Genomic DNA, 15,828 nt, shown 5'->3' on the forward strand with positions numbered 1-15,828 from the left:
TTAAATAGTAAATAAGATGAAAATTCAAGATAATAATAAAAACAAAACAAATTATATATCTTTCTAAAAATGAAAAAGTATATAATATAATTAGAATTTGATATTTTACAAAAATTAAAAATACAATGAATGTTGTTATGTATGATATAAACATTATAAAAACATTAAATAGGGTTTTGATTAGACTTGAGTTATTCGGACCTTAACTCAAGTCCAACCCAAATTGAATTTAAGTTGAGAAAACTTAATTAAGTTCAATCCGAGTATTAAAAATATTTGTCCAAACCCACCCAAATATTAAGTTGAGTTAGTTCAACCCGTCCAAATTGCACAGGACACTACCTTTTTAACTTTTTTTTTTTTCAATCTATTACTTCAAACAACTTAATATAAAAGTCAAATGTTTCTAAAATAACTTCATTTTAACTCATAGAAAAAGTTATTTTTTTCATATTTAAGAAAACTTTTGTAGTATCAAATTACTCTTAAAATAAAGCAAGCAAATTATACTTGAATGAAAATATTATTGGTTTAGGTTCCAATACTTATACTCAATAATTTTGTGACACGTAAAACATAATATTTTGCCATTTTACATAAATGATCCACTTAGGAAAAAGTGTTGTTAAACAAGCCTTTGACTTGTTTTGAAACTTTTTTTAAAAAACATTTTTTTTAGGACATAAAATCGCTTTTTAAATTCAAAAACATGTTTAACAAGTTTTGAAGTGAAATTTTTCTAGACAATGTAGATTATTTAAAATAAAATAAAATTATAAATAAATTTTGGAATTTGTTTTATAGTTTAGTTGTAAAAAACAATTTTATTCTTAAAATAAATAAAATTATTTTTAAGAATACTTCTAAAAGATGTTTAATATTATCAAAAAAACTTTTGTTATTTTATTGTTCTTGCATTATAATTTATGTTATATATGTTTTAATATTGATGGTTGTTATTGTTAGTTTAAGGGTTCTTTTTAAATATGTTTTGATAGTAACAAACCATAGTTAAGTATGTTAACATTTTAAATCAAGTTAAGTTTCAAGAATTAATCGAGGAAAACAAAAGAAAGGACACGAATACTTTGAAAGAATCTAAGAAAAGATAAGTCATTCATGCATAAAAGCTATTCAAGATTAGGAACTTATTGTAAAATGAATATCTTGGGCACACTTGGGATTTTAGCTTATTCATGCATAACTTTCAAAATCGGTTTTCTTGAAATTAAGCTTTAAATATCATATTTTATCAAAACTCGAGCATATTTTCAAAAACCTTATGCAAATTGATCCCAAATTAACCTATAGAGGTACCTAAAAATGTTGCCTAGGTGTTAAAAATATCTTTGAAATATATATAGGTTTTAAGCCAAAAATGGTCTAATCGATCAAAGGGGTCTTGAACCGATTCAACTAATTAAGAATCGATTGAATCTTTCTCAATTGAGGATCGATTAAGGGTATAAAAAAAAAAATTTTCTTTCTTCCAGAAAGTCTGCGATATATCAGCGATTTTGACGATAAATCGTCGATTTTTCCCGATATATCACATGGTCAACGTGAGTCAACGGAAGTCAAAGGCGCTACAGTGTCTTCTCCTTTTGCTTCTGAGAGAATTTGAACCCTGTTAGGATTTTGAGGCTAATCCAACTTATGGTAATCACCCTAGGGGGGAGGGGGGGGGGGGGGGGGGGGGGTAAATAAGGTGATGGTTTTTTTTCACAAATTTAAACTATGCAAAAATAAGAGACAATTATATGCAAGTATATAATAAACAAAATAAAGACAATTGCGTATAATTTAAAAGAGTTAGGGAAGAGAGAGTGCAAATACGAGAGTTTATAGTGGTTCGACACTTCCTTGCCTACGTCCACTCTCCTCAACCTCCTAACCGAGTGAAGGTTCCACTATCTTGAAGTTTCAACCAAGCTTCCAATCTCTTTACAATTGGATTATGATTCTAATTCACCCTCTTGGACTTTTGGCTCCAAACACCCTTTACACTTCTCAAGAGATATCCCACTCTTGAACAACCCTTCAAGTGATACCCCACACTTGGGAAAATTTCTCACAAAGATATACAAATAATGATTTCTCAAAATCCTAGTAATAGAACTTTAGGCTCAAAGATACAAGAAAAACTAGGATTGAAAGGTGCACTAAAGATATGCAAGTTATGAAACAATGGTGCACTCAAAAACACTCTTCCAAGGCTCAAATATAATCAAGAATGATTTGGGAAGGTTAAGCTTATGAAACAATGAAGATTGGAGTCTTTTTATAGAAGAAAAAAGTCAAATTAGTCGTTGGGGGTTCGATCGGTCAAGCTAGGGGTCGACCGGTTGACTAGCCGTTAGGAAAAGTGACCGTTGAGCCTCAACCGGACCTCAACCGGATCTCGACCGGACCTCAACTGGTTGAGGTTCAACCTTGATCGAGAAGAGAAGACCACTGGGAGAGAGAGAAACTTTTTGGCCTCCCTCAACCGGTGCTCGATAGGACGAGCACAACCGGTCGACCGGTTGAACCGATTGAGCCATTTTTTGGCTCAACACTCAACCTTTTTCAACTTAAAACCTTTTAATACAAGTTTGAAAATCATTTAACACAAGGTTTTAGTTGAAAACATGAAATCATCCAATTCTTAAGATATTTAAAACAATATTACTCTTAGATGATTTTGGTGCATAAATAAAGAATGAAATGCATGAAAGTCCTAGTGCACCAACAACCTTACAAAGAAATCTTAAGAAGCTTTGGTCTTGAAAAACTCTTCTCTTTGAAGTGGTCTTCTTCTTCATGATTTCTCCTTGGCTTGATTTGTCTTTGGATTGCCACTTTGGAAGTCGTCTTACCTAATCACACTTGAAATATGATCATTAGTTCTAAACCTTATTTTGTTATCATTAAAATCAAGATTAACCAAACCTTGGTTTCACAAACCCCAAACCAAAAGGTTTGGGATACACTTCACTTGCCATCCAGGCAAACTTGCCATTGTTGTATATTATGCACTAAACTTATATATACTTAAACTCATTATATAAAGAAAATATTAAAAGAATATTTTAAAGAGAAAATTAATTATAATTATTTTATATTAAATGCAAAATTTTCTTTTAATTGATTACCAAAAATATAAAAATTATATAATTTTCTTCATAATGTTTTTAATATCATTAATAATTAATTAAATATTAAAAAATTATATATATATATATATATATATATATATATATATATATATATATATATCATAATTTATTTTATATTGTTTAATACAATTGAATTAAATGGATCATAATTTTAATATTAATATATATTTTAAAATTAGACATATTACAATCAAATATCATAATATTAGATGTAATTTAATAATAAATGTACACTTATAAAATTCATATTTTAATCGATGCATACGATATTATTATCAAATATGATAAATCATGTTATACATATATCAAATTTTTCAATAAAATAACTTTAAAATGTCTATTATACTTCTAATTATATTATTATGAGGTTTTCCTTACATTTTCATGAGTTTTTAACAATTTTAAACCTATCGAACTTTTTTTCCAAAATATCCGCTGATATATTTCCGATATATCCGATATATCCATAAAATCGAAGTACCAATATATTTGTGATTATCGATATTTTCGGCCTTGATCAAGGCAACCCTTTTCCCCGTTAAGGTCTAGTCAAACCCTACAAAGGATTAATGATTACCTGTTGTGCATTAATTATCAAACGACTAGTCAACTAGTCAAATTGGAGCTTGACCGATAAAGGCTAGTAGGTGATATTTGAGGTATCTAAGGTTGAAAACTTATAAATAAAAAGCTTATATTTGCATTAAACTCTCTCTACCTACTTGTTTCTCTCAGTCAAAGCTCTCTTTTTCTTTAGTGCATCAAATTTTTTCACTTGCAAATTCATTTTTAGTGCACCCCATGTGTATTTATCCTAACTTCTCATGTATTCAAACATTTATTGTGTTATGTCAAATGCACTTTAAACCCCCATTTTTTTAGTAAATTTGAGTGTGAAACTTCAAGTTGTTGTTGAACTTTAAGAAGATTTGTATGTGCCCATTTGAGCCATTGAATCCAAGTGTAAACTTAAAGAGTTTAGTTGAAACCTCGATATAGTGGAACCCTTACTTGGAATGAGGTTAAGGAGTAGTGGATATAGATGGGAGTTACCAAACCACTAAACCAAATTTTCATCTCTATGGCCTTATCTCTTTGTATTTATTGAACTATTAGTTGTTTAATCAAATGTACTTTTCGAAAAAAGTTTAGAATTCAATTCATCACTTTTTGTGTTTTGCTTAATTAAATTAGTTTTGTTTCACAATTATGATAATATAATACTCTTAAATGGTATATTATTGGATTTATTTTAAATTTTTTGATACAATATTCAAATACACCCGTATGAAAAAAAACTACAAAATAGGAACTCAAGTTTATAAAATACAAATTTCCAGTACCTATCTAAAAATAATTAGCATTTCATATACTTTTTGGTCAAAGATATGACCTTTCATGAATTAATTTTTAATAATATAGGTATTACTTTTAATCATCTTAGGTATTAGTGAATGCATAAAACTTGAATTATTTAAAAGATTTTTATTTTGTAATTATTTTTACATGAGTGTGTGGAAACTCACTTTTTTTTAATAGAATTTAAAAATATATATATTTTAATAAAAGTTACAAGTAAGTCAAAACAGTCTAAGTACGATATGTAAGAATTTTATATGACACATGTGTATATTATTATATGATATTTATTTAAATATCAAATTAAATATTATAGTTTAATAAATAATAAATCTAAAATCTATAGGTCAGTTTTTAAGAAGTTAATTTCCTAAATTAAAAGCGCTTTGATGGAAAGTGCACTTCTATTTCTACAATGAAACTAATCCTCTCTCCACCCTATAAAATAAACATTTTATTCCATCAATAATACGCATAAGAGAAAACTTAAAAGTGAAAGAGTTGAGGGACAGAAATATAGTTTCTACAAATTAAAGGTATGTTTTTTTATTGCAAATTAAAGGTATGTTTTTTTTTCTTAATAATATGACCGTGAAAAATCATATTGGTTTAAAATCCTTGGCCATTATAATTTATGCAAAATTAGGGTTTTATTTGCATAATTAAGGAATTAGGGTTGTGATTGTTATGCAAGAATTAAAGTTATAATCGTTCTGCATAAATTAAAGAAACTCTAACACAACAATTCTAACTTAGGAGGATTGTTTTCTTAACCCATTTATATTGACTTTTAATAAGTGAAAATTTTCCTTTTAAGATTGAAAAGTAATTTTATTAAAAGAAACTTTTAATTTAAAATTTGCTTAAGATGTAAGTTAAAAAAAATATCACTTTCAACACATAAAAATAAAATATTTTGAAGTTTTTAATGATATATATATATATATATATATATATATATATATATATATATATATATATATATATATATATATATATATATATATATATATATATATATTTAACTTTCTATATAAAGTCTTTATTATGTAAAATAAAAAGATGGTTAAAAATACTCAATGTGGTTTTATACAATAAAACATAACAATAATTTTTTTTTATAATATTAATCATAACAGGTGAAATTATATTATCAAATGAAAATCCAGAGTTTGTTTCACAATTGTTTGTAAAAACAAAAAGTTATTTTTCAAACTCAAAAAAAAATTAATAATTTTTTTGGACATATTTAACATATTTATTTTCCTGAAATCAAAGAATAATGATATAAATTTGAATAATAATTGAAAATAAAGATGTATAAATAAATTTTATTTTTTTGAAAATATAAAAAATGGATTGAGAATATTAAAATTTTTAATTAGACTTCTGTTCTAAAAATATCATAGAATTTTTTTTTTCCATTTTTTTTGTAAAATTGAGTGTGAAACTTCAAGTTGGTGTTGAACTTTAAGAAGATTTGTATGTGCCCATTTGAGCCATTGAATCCAAGTGTAAACTTAAAGAGTTTGGTTGAAACCTTGATACAGTGGAACCCTTACTTGGAATGAGGTTAAGGAGAAGTGGATATAGATGGGAGTTATTTCATCTCTCTAGCCTTATTTCTTTATATTCATTGAACTATTAGTTGTTTAATCAAATGTATTTTTCGAAAAAAGTTTAGAATTCAATTAATCACTTCTTGTGTTTTGCTTAATTAAATTAATTTTGTTTCATAACTATGATATTATAACACTCTCAAATGGTATATAATTGGCTTTATTTTAAATTTTTTGATACAATATTCAAATACATTCCTATGAAAAAAAAACTACAAAATAGGAATTCAAGTTTATAAAATACAAATTTTAAGTACCGGCCTAAAAATAATTAGTATTTCATGTACTTTTTTTGTCAAAGATACAACCATTCATGTACTACTTTTTAATAATATAAGTACTACATTTGATTATCTTATGTATTACATTTGATCAGTGAATGCATTAAACTTAAATTATTTTTAAAAGATTTTTATTTTGTAATTAGTTTTACATGAGTGTGTAGAAACTCATTTTTTTAATAGAATTTAAAATATTAAGTACTATATGTAAGAATTTTATATGACACATGTGTATATTATTATATGATATTTATTTAAATATCAAATTAAATATTATAATTTAATAAATAATAAATCTAAAATCTATAGGTCGGTTTTTAAGAAGTTAGTTTCCTAAATTAAAATCACTTTGATGGAAAGTGCACTTCTATTTCTACAATGAAATTGGTCCTCTCTCCACCCTATAAAATAAACGTTCTATTCCATCAATAATACGCATAAAAGAAAACTTAAGGGTGAAAGAGTTGAAGGATATTATTAAATGAAAATCTAGAGTTTGTTTCACAATTGTTTGTAAAAACAAAAAGTTATTGTTCAGACTCAAAAACATATTTAATAATTTTTTTTGACATATTTAACATATTTATTGTCCTTGAATCAAAGATTAATAATATAAATCTGAATAATAATTGAAAATAAAGAAGTATAAATATATATATTTTTTTGAAAATATAAAAAATGGATTGAGAATATTAAAATTTTTAATTAGACTTCTGTTCTAAAAATATCACCAAGTAGAAATATATATATATATATATTTACAAAAAATGATTTTCTTATATTCATATTCAATTTCATTATAAGAAATACAAAGAAAATAAATATAATTACAATTAATTAAAATTTTATATATTTTTAAATTATTTAGTCTTTTGGGTAAAATTAATAAAATAAATTTGAAGAAATATATATAAAAATAATTTATTGATTTTAAATATATCTATATATTTATTTATTTTTATTTTGATGTATTTTTTCCCTTAGCCTATATCTAGGAGGGGGAGGGGGGGGCAAGACTATTAAATACTATTAAAAGTTGCATAAAATTTTCAACAATTATTTTTATGGATTTCTTATAGAATAAGAATTTCAAATTTAGCAGGTGAGTTTTCTTTGAAGGCAAGAGCCAGCAACCGCCTACCTTACACACGGACGAAGTCCACGACCCGCAGCTTCCTGTCGCTCTACTCAATTGATCTGGTCCCACACGCCTTCTCCCAAACCCCTATAAATTCACCACCTCCACCCTCTCATTCCATCAATCACTCCGCCTTTCTCCGATTTCAAATCAATTTCCTTTGCTCTTAGCCTCTCGATTTCTCACAATGGCTCAAGCAATCACATTCAATGCCATCGCCGTCGCCTTCATTGTGGCCGCAATCTTCGCTTCCGCCACCGTCTCTGCTCAGGATTTCGCTGGAGCACCAGCACCGGCACCGGGAATGGATGCCGGATCGGCGCATTCGTCCGGCCTCTCCGGCGCTGTGATGTTGTCGTCGCTGGTCTTGGCTGCAATGGCTCTCTTCAAGCATTAGATTTTGAAATTTTTTTTTGGGGTTGGGATTTTATGAATTGAGGTGGTAGATTATAGGAATTGATGATAAATATCTATTTGTTGTTCTTTATTTATGATGATCAGTCATGAATAAGAGAGATTATTATTTATTTTTATTATTTTAAATTTTGTTTTTATTTGGTGAATAAAAGAGTGATGATTTTTAATTCTCTATTTAAAAAATATTTTAATTAATTATATAAACTTAAATAAATAAAAAAGCGCTACTTTATCAACTTATCATGGCCAAACGTGTTCACAAAGTATTTAAAAAAAATAAATTAGGAAGTATTTTTTAAAAAAACATCCAAATATATTTTAAACTTATTTTGAAAAATAATTCATTTTTAGAATAAATTACCAAAAATATTTTTTAAAAAACAATTCCTAAAAAATAGGAATAAAATTATATTTTAGAAACTTAAATAGTTAAATATCAACTATGGATTTGTCAATTGATCTTTGAAAAAAATAGTGTTCTATTTTCAAAATATTCATGTTTTTCAAAAACATCAAAATATATATTTTTAAATTTAAAAACACTTTCAAAACATGCCATTGATTTCCAACTTTTGAGATCTCAAAAAGGATATGTTGTAACCTTTTCTATGACCAAATATTAGTTAACAAATAAGAATAAGGATTCTAATACCAAATATTAATTAACAAAGAAGAATAAGGAATGTTATACCCTTTTATGTTTATACCCAAGGTGCTTTTTGAAAACGAAAACAAAGTTTTGTTTTTGCTTTATTATTTTCTAAAAAAATGAAAATAGAAATTCTATTGGGCAACTATTTTCAAAAACAAATTTATGTTTGAAAAAAAAACAAAATTATATATTTATACTAAAATTTAAATAGTAAATAAGAGGAAAATTCAAGATAATAATAAAAAATAAAAAATAAAATTATATATCTTTCTAAAAATGAAAAAGTATATAATATAATTAGAATTTGATATTTAAAAAAATAAAAATAAAACGAATGTTGTTATATATGATATAAACATTATAAAAACATTAAATAGGGTTTGGATTAGACTTGAGTTAATCGGACCTTAACTCAAGTCCAACCCAAATTGAATTTGAGTTGAGAAAACTTAATTAAGTTCAATCTGAGTATTAAAAATATTTATCCAAATTAATCCAAATATCAAGTTGAGTTAGGTCAACCCATCCAAATTGCATAGGGCATTACCTTTTTAACTTTTTTTTTTTTTTTTTTTTTTTCAGTCTATTACTTCAAACAACTTAATATAGAAGTCAAATGTTTCTAAAATAATTTCATTTTAACTCATAGAAAAAGTTATTTTTTTCATATTTAAGAAAACTTTTGTAATATCAAATTACTCTTAAAATAAAGCAAGCAAATTATATTTGAATGGAAATATTATTGGTTTATGTTCCAATACTTATACTCAATAATTTTGTGACACGTAAAACATAATATTTTGCCATTTTATATAAATGATCCACTTAGGAAAAAGTGTTGTTAAACAAGCGTTTGACTTGTTTTGAAACTTTTTTAAAAAAACATTTTTTTTAGGACATAAAATCGCTTTTTAAATTCAAAAACATGTTTAACAAGTTTTGAAGTGAAAATAATTTTTCAAGACAATGTAGATTATTTAAAATAAAATAAAATTATACATAAATTTTGGAATTTTTTTTTATAGTTTAGTTGTAAAACAAAATTTCATTCTTAAAATAAATAAAACTATTTTTAAGAATACTTCTAAAAGATGTTTAATATTATCAAAGAAACTCTTGTTATTTTATTGTTCTTGCATTATAATTTATGTTACATATTGTGGGTTGCTATTGTTAATTTAAGGGTTCTCTTTAAGTATGTTTTGATAATAAAAAATCATAGTTAAGTACGTTAATAGTTTAAATCAAGTTAAGTTTTAAGTATTATTTGAGAAAAACAAAAGAAATGACACGAATACTTTGAAAGAATCTAAGAAAAGAGAAGTCAATCATGCATGAAGGTCATTCAAGATTAGGAACTTATTGTAAAATGAATATCTTGGGTGCAATTGGGATTTTAGCTTATTCTTGCATAATTTTCATAATTGGTTTTCTTGAAATTAAGCTTTAAATATCATATTTTATTAAAATTCGAGTATATTTTCAAAAACCTTATGCAAATTGATCCCAAATTAACCTATAGAGGTACCTAAAAATGTTGTCTAGATGTTAAAAAGATTTCAGAAAGATATATAGGTTTAAAGCCAAAAAGGATCTAATCTGTTAAGGGGGTCCTAAACTGGTTCAACTAATTAGGAATCCATTGAACCTTTCTCAATTGAGGATCGATTAAGGGTATGAGAAAACTTTCTTTCTCTTCCAAAAATTCTACATTTTTTTATCAAGGCAACCATTTTCCCCGTTAAGGTCTAGTCAAACCCTACAAAGGATTAATGATTACCTGTTGTGTATTAATTATCAAACGACTAGTCAACTAGTCAAATTGGAGCTTGACCGACAAAGGCTAGTAGGTGATATTTGAGGTATCTAAGGTTGAAAACTTATAAATAAAAAGCTTATATTTGCATTTAACTCTCTCTACCTACTTGTTTCTCTCACTCAAAGCTCCCTTTTTTTTTAGTGCATCAAATTTTTTCACTTGCAAATTCATTTTTAGTGCACCCCATGTGTATTTATCCTAACTTCTCATGTATTCAAACATTTATTGTGTTATGTCAAATGCACTTTAAACCCCCATTTTTTTTAGTAAATTTGAGTGTGAAACTTCAAGTTGGTGTTGAACTTTAAGAAGATTTGTATGTGCCCATTTGAGCCATTGAATCCAAGTGTAAACTTAAAGAGTTTAGTTGAAACCTCGATATAGTGGAACCCTTACTTGGAATGAGGTTAAGGAGTAGTGGATATAGATGGGAGTTACCAAACCACTAAACCAAATTTTCATCTCTATGGCCTTATCTCTTTGTATTTATTGAACTATTAGTTGTTTAATCAAATGTACTTTTCGAAAAAAGTTTAGAATTCAATTAATCACTTATTGTGTTTTGCTTAATTAAATTAGTTTTGTTTCATAATTATGATATTATAACTCTCTTAAATGGTATATAATTGGATTTATTTTAAAATTTTTGATACAATATTCAAATACATCCATATGAAAAAAAAAACTATAAAATAGGAACTCAAGTTTATAAAATACAAATTTTAAGCACCGATTTAAAAATAATTAACATTTCATGTACTTTTTTTTTCAAAGATACAACCATTCATGTACGACTTTTTAATAATATAAGTACTGCATTTGATCATCTTATGTATTACATTTGATTAGTGAATGCATTAAACTTAAATTATTTTTAAAAGATTTTTATTTTGCAATTATTTTTACATGAGTGTGTAGAAACTCATTTTTTTTAATAGAATTTAAAAATATATATTTTAATAAAAGTTACAATTCAAAACAGTCTTAAGTACGATATGTAAAAATTTTATATGACACATGTGTATATTATTATATGATATTTATTTAAATATCAAATTAAATATTATAATTTAATAAATAATAAATCTAAAATCTATAGGTCAATTTTTAAGAAGTTAGTTTCCTAAATTAAAAGCACTTTGATGGAAAGTGCACTTCTATTTCTACAATGAAATTAGTCCTCTCTCCACCCTATAAAATAAACGTTCTATTCCATCAATAATACACACAAGAGAAAACTTAAGGGTGAAAGAGTTGAGGGATAAAAACACAGTTTCTACGAATTAAAAGGTATGTATTTTCTTAATAATGTGATTGTGAAAAATCATATTGTTCTAAAATCCTTGACCATTATAATTTATGCAAAATTAGGGTTTTATTTGCATGATCAAGGAATTAGGGTTATGATTGTTATGTAGGAATTAAGGTTATAATTGTTTAGCATAAAGTAAAGAAATCCTAACACGACACTTCTAAGTTAGGAGGATTGTTTTCTTAACCCATTTATATTGACTTTTAATAAGTGAAAATTTTCCTTTTATGCTTGAAAAGTAATTTTATTAAAAGAAGCTTTTAATTTAAAAGTTGCTTAAAATGTAAGTTAAAAAAAATATCACTTTCAACACATAAAAATAATATATATATATTTGACTTTCTATATAAAGTCTTTATTATGTAAAATAAAATGATGGTTAAAAATACTCAATGTGGTTTTATACAATAAAACATAACAATAATTTTTTTATAATATTAATTATAACTCGTGAAATTATATTATTAAATGAAAATCTAGAGTTTGTTTCATAATTGTTTGTAAAAACAAAAAGTTATTTTTCAAACTCAAAAACATATTTAATAATTTTTTTGACATATTTAACATATTTATTGTCCTAAATCAAAGATTAATTATATAAATTTGAATAATAATTGAAAATAAATAAGTATGAATATTTTTTTTTTTGAAAATGTAAAAAATGGATTGAGAATATTCATATTTTTAATTTCTAAAAATATCACCAAGTAGAAATTTTTCTTTTTTACAAAAAATGATTTCTTATATTCATATTCAATTTCATTATAAGAAATATGAAGAAAATAAATATAATTACAATTCATTAAAAATTTATATATTTTTAAATTATTTAATCTTCTAAATAAAATTAATAAAATAAATTTAAAGAAATATATATATATATATATATATATATATATATATATATAAATAATTTATTAATTTTAAATATTTATTTATTTATTCTTTTGATGTATTTTTTCCCCGCGGGGGTGGGGAAAGAAGACTATTAAAAGTTGCATAAAATTTTCAACAATTATTTTTATGGATTTCTTATAGAATAAGAATTTCAAATTTAGTAGGTGAGTTTTCTTTGAAGGTAAGAGTCAGCAACCGCCTACCTTACACACGGACGAAGTCCACGACCCGCAGCTTCCCGTCACTCTACTCAATTGATCTGGTCCCACACGCCTTCTCCCAAACCCCTATAAATTCACCACCTCCACCCTCTCATTCCATCAATCACTCCGCCTTTCTCCGATTTCAAATCAATTTCCTTTGCTCTTAGCCTCTCGATTTCTCACAATGGCTCAAGCAATCACATTCAATGCCATCGCCGTCGCCTTCATTGTGGCCGCAATCTTCGCTTCCGCCACCGTTTCTGCTCAGGATTTCGCTGGAGCACCAACACCGGCACCGGGAATGGATGCTGGATCGGCGCATTCGTCTGGCCTCTCCGGCGCTGTGATGTTGTCGTCCCTGGTCTTGGCTGCAATGGCTCTCTTCAAGCATTAGAATTTTTTTTTTTTTTGGGTAGGGATTTTATGAATTGAGGTGGTAGATTATAGGTATTGATGATACATATCTATTTGTTGTTATTTATATATGATGATCAGTGATGAATAAGAGAGATTATTATTTATTTTATTATTTTAAATTTCGTTTTTATTTGGTGAATAAAAAAGTGATGATTTTTAATTCTCTATTTTAAAAATATTTTAATTAATTATATAAACTTAAATAAATAAATAAAATGTAAGATTTTATACATGATATATTCAATTCAAAGAACACTTACAACATGAATTCAATCTGTAAAAGACTTGTAGTCTACTTACCTCCAGCCATCGGATCAAGTTGCTGGAATCGGTTCAACCTTTGGTTTCCAAACTCTGATGATCTCCTATGGATGGTGTATTACTGAATAATGAAGACGACAGATGTCGAGTTCGGGACCATGAGAAATATATAATCGTGGCCTCCCATCATACCACGTTTCTACAGATTTGCCACACCCTCTTTAAACGCAGCGGAAATGTGCGATCATGGTGGAGGACGTGGGTGTTGGACCACTTCAGGATCACCCATTCATGGTGGTGAACGTGGAGACGACGTGGGGTGATAACATTCTCCCACTTGGTCCACACCTTTAACTTAATGTCTTATCTTAATCCATCAATTATCCGTATTAAGTAACAAATACTTGAATCATGGCGATAAGTCCTCTATATAACGAGTGTTATCTTCCATGTATTACAGTGCATTCATTTCTTAACATTTTACTTTATGTGGCAATATTACTTAATGAATAAACCCTATGTTCATTCTTAGTCCAATGAAGTTAAATTTTCTCAAAATTAAAAGTGCACATCAATATGAGAAAACATCATAATAAGAGTTTGTACAATAGAAACTACATAAGGGAACTAAGTCCCATGTTCATTACATGATCCTTGAATTTCAACGGTGGCATGCCCTTAGTCAAAGGATCAACAATCATCAATTCAGTGCTAATGTGCTCAATGACCACTTTCTTTTCTTTAACACGTTCTCTTATGGCTAGATACTTAATGTCGATGTATTTGCTTCGACTTCCACTTTTATTGTTCTTCGCCATAAAGACTGCAGCTGAATTGTCGCAATATATACTCAATGGCCTAGATATTGAATCCATAACTCTAAGCCCGGAAATGAAACTCTTAAGCCATACACCATGTGAAGTAGCCTCAAGACAAGATATGAACTCAGCTTCCATAGTAGAAGTAGCAGTCATGGTCTGCTTAATGCTCCTCCAAGATATAGCTCCACTGGCCAATATAAAAATGTATCCAGATGTTGATTTACGTGAATCAACACAGCCAGCAAAGTCTGAATCTGAGTAGCCAACAACCTCTAAATTGCTTGTTCATCTGTACATAAGCTTGTAATCTTTGGTTCCTTGAAGATATCTCATCACTTTCTTTGCAGCTTTCCAGTGGTCCTTACCTAGGTTACTCTAATATCTTCCTAACATTCCAACAGCAAATGCAATGTCAGGCCTTGTGCAGACCTAAGCATACATCAGACTTCCAATTGCAGAAGCATATGGAATGTTCTTCATTTGTTCCCTCTCAAGATCGTTTTTCGGGCATTGGTCCAGATTGAACCTATCACCCTTCACTATAGGAGAAACACTAGGTGAACAATTCTTCATCCGAAATCTCTCTAAAACTTTATTGATATAGGTTTCTTGAGACAAACTTAAGATACCTTGAAATCTGTCTTTATGGATCTTAATGCCAAAGACATAAGATGCCTCACCCATATCCTTCATGTTGAAATTTTTAGAGAGGAATTGTTTCACCTCATGAAGTAAACCCTTATCATTGGTTGCAAGTAAGATGTCATCCACGTATAAAACAAGAAAACAAACTTTACTTCCACTGACCATAAGGTATATGCATTGATCCATAACATTTTCTTCAAAACCAAATGAAGAAATTATGTTATGGAATTTTAAATACCATTGGCTGGATGCTTGTTTTAAACCGTATATGGATTTCTTAAGCTTACAAACCAATTGCTCACCATCACTAGAGGGGAATTCTTCAGGTTGTTTCATGTAAACCTCCTCCTCTAGCTCTCCATTAAGAAATGCTGTTTTCACATCCATTTGTTGGAGTTCCAAATCAAAGTGGGCTACTAATGACAATATAATGCGCAAGGAATCTTTCTTAGATACAGGAGAAAAGGTTTCCGTGTAATCGATTCCTTCTTTCTGAGTGAACCCTTTTGCAACAAGGCTGGCCTTGTATCTCTCAATGTTGCCTAATGAGTCTTTCTTTGTCTTAAAAACCCATTTACAACCAATGGTTTTTGCACCATTAGGCAACTCAACAAGGTTCCAAACATCATTGCACTTCATGGAACTCATCTCATCCTTCATGGCATTGTACCACAATTCTGATTCTTTACAACTCATGGCTTGTGAAAAAGATTCGGGATCATTTTCGGCTCCTATATTGTAGTCACATTCCTGTAGATACACTACATAATCATTAGGAATTGTTGACCTCTTAGTTTGAGTAGACCTTCTTAAGGTTGCACCAATATCT

Source organism: Vitis riparia, chromosome 13 (assembly GCF_004353265.1).
Source record: "Vitis riparia cultivar Riparia Gloire de Montpellier isolate 1030 chromosome 13, EGFV_Vit.rip_1.0, whole genome shotgun sequence".
Classification (NCBI taxonomy): Eukaryota; Viridiplantae; Streptophyta; class Magnoliopsida; order Vitales; family Vitaceae; genus Vitis; species Vitis riparia.